The following is a 2,791-nucleotide window of genomic DNA, read 5'->3' as shown; positions in this document are numbered from 1 at the left end:
GACATTTCTTTCACCAATACCCTAAATCATCTCTTTCAAGTTCAAAGTTCCACAGATCTCTAGGGCAGGGGCAAAATGCCACCAGTGTCTTTGCTAAAGCATAACAAGAGTGACCTTTACTCCATTTCCCATAAGTTCCTCATCTCCATCTGAGACCAACTCAGTCTGGACTTAATTGTCCATACCACTATCAGCATTTTGGTCAAAGCCATTCAACAAATCTCTGGGAAGTTCCAAATTTTCCCACATCTTCCTGTCTTCAGAGCCCTCCAAGTCTCTAGGAAGTTCCAAACTTTCCCACATTTTCCTGTCTTCTTCTGAGCCCTCCAAACTGTTCCAACCTCTGCCTGTTACCTGCTTGCAAAGCTGCTTCCACATTTTCGGGTATCCTTAAAGCAGCATCCCACTACTTCAGAACCAATTTACTGTATTAGTTCCTTCTCACACTGCTATGAAGAAATACCAGAGACTGGGTTGGGAAGGAGGAGCGGACAGATTCTGTTCAAGGGGATTCCAGACCGTGCTGTGCTATGAAGCAGGTCAACGAGCTGAAAGAGAACGGCAACAAGGCCCTGAGCATGGCAACATAGATGATGCCTTACAGTGCTACTCAGAAGCCATTAAGCTGGATCCCCACAACCACATGCTCTACAGCAACTGTTCTTCCCCCTATGCCAAGAAAGGAGACTACCAGAAGGCTTACAAGGATGGCTGTAAGACCATGGACCTAAAAGCCTGACTGGGGCAACGGCTATTCATAAAAAGCAGCAGCTCTAGAGTTCTTAAACCGATTTGAAGAAGCCAAGAGAACCTACGAGGAGCACTTAAAACAGAGGCAAATAACTCTCAACTGAAAGAGGGTTTACAGAATATGGAGGCCAAGTTGGCAGAGAGAAAATTCATGAATGCTTTCAACATGCCCAATCTGTATCAGAAGTTGGAGAGTGATCCCAGGACAAGAACACTGCTCAGTGATTCTAACTATCAGGAGCTGATAGAGCAGCTACAAAACAAGCCTTCTGATCTGGGCAGCAAACTACAAGATCCCCAGATCATGACCACTCTCAGTGTCCTCCTTGAGGTCGATCTGGGCAGTACCGATGAGGAGGAACAGGTTGCAACACCTCCACCACCACCCCCTCCCAAAAAGGAGACCAAGCCAGAGCCAGAGGAAGAAGATCTTCCAGAGAAGAAGAAGCAGGCACTGAAAGAAAAAGAGCTGAAGAACAATGCCTACCAGAAGAAATACTGACCCAGCCTTGAAGCATTACGACAAAGCCAAGGAGCTGGACCCCAGCAATATGACTTACATTACCAATTAAGCAGTGGTATACTTTGAAAAGGGCGACTACAGTAAGTGCAGGGAGCCTTGTGGGAAGTCCATTTAAGTGGGAGAGAAAACAGAAAACCATCTACGGATTGCCAAAGCCTATGCTCGAATTGGCAACTCCTACTTCAAAGAAGAAAGGTACAAGGATGCCATCCATTTCTATAACAAGTCTCTTGCAGAGCACCAAACTCCAGATGTGCTCAAGAAATGCCAGCAGGCAGAGAAAATCCTGAAGGAGCAAGAACAGCTGGCCTGCATAAACCTGGACCAGGCTTTGGAGGAGAAGAACAAAAGAAACTAGTGTTTTCAGAAAGGGGACTATCCCCAGGACCTGAAGCGTTATACAGAAACCATCAGAAGGAACCCGAAAGATGCCAGATTATACAGCAATCGAGCTGCCTGGAGTTCCGCCAAACTCCTGGAGTTCCAGCTGGCACTCAAGGACTGTGAGGAATGTATCCAGCTGGAGCCAAGGGTTCATCAAGGGTTATACACGGAAAGCCGCTGCCCTGGAAGCGATGAAGGACTACACCAAAGCGATGGATGTGTACCGGAAGGTGCTAGACCTGGACTCAAGCTGTAAGGAGGCGGCAGACGGCTACCAGCGCTGTATGATGGTGCAGTACAACCGGCACCACAGCCCGGAAGAGGTGAAGCGAGGAGCCTTGGCCGACCCCAAGGTGCAGCAGATCATGAGTGACATAGCCATGCGCCTTATCCTGGAACAGATGCAGAAGGACCCCCAGGCACTCAGCGAACACTTAAAGAATCTTGCAATCGCACAGAAGATCCAGAAGCTGATGGATGTGGGTTTGATTGCAATTCGGTGATGACTTGTTCATCACCGCTTCCCTTCGCCCTCTTGTGGAAAGAGGAGCGGGGACCGCAGCAAGCAGCACGGAGCGGAAGGGAGAGCAGCAGGAGAGAAGGCCTCATCTCTCTGTATTTATACATAAGCCCAGGGAGGACACAGAGACTTGTACCTGGGCTGTTCGTGGCGCTGCTGCCTCTGAGCCCTCCCAGCACATGTGTGATGTCTTCACCACTGCCCTCGAGTCTCGTGTCTCCTTCCCCTGCCCCCAGTGGCTGTCTCGGCTGCTCTCCCATAGTTGGTTATTTTTTATTTTTGGGCAGTGGGCATGTATAGGGAGGAGAGGGGATTCTTCCCAGCCTCGGGTCCCAGCTGTCTCATGTTGTTTATTCCGAGTGCCCTTCTCCAATAAAACAAGCCAGTTGGGCTAGGTTATTAAAAACAAGAAAAGAAAAGAAGAAAAGAAAAGAGAAGAAAAGAAAAGAAAAAGGAAAGGGAAAAGAAAAGAAGAGAAAAGAAAAGAAAAGAGACCAGAGACTAGGTAACTTATAAAGAAAAGAGCTTTAAATGGCTCACAATTCTGCATTGCTGGGAAGGCCTCAGGAAACTAACAACCATGGCAGAAGGCAAAGCAGAAGCAGGAACATTCT

The 2,791-nt window shown here is 48.0% G+C and overlaps 1 pseudogene; it reads left to right on the top strand.

The window, feature by feature from the left end:
• Nucleotides 1–530: 530 nt before the first annotated feature.
• Nucleotides 531–2,311, top strand: LOC102121132 (stress-induced-phosphoprotein 1 pseudogene; annotated as a pseudogene).
• Nucleotides 2,312–2,791: the final 480 nt, after the last annotated feature.

This window comes from Macaca fascicularis, chromosome X (assembly GCF_037993035.2).
Source record: "Macaca fascicularis isolate 582-1 chromosome X, T2T-MFA8v1.1".
Lineage (NCBI taxonomy): Eukaryota > Metazoa > Chordata > Mammalia > Primates > Cercopithecidae > Macaca > Macaca fascicularis.
This window is presented reverse-complemented; position numbering and strand designations above follow the sequence as displayed.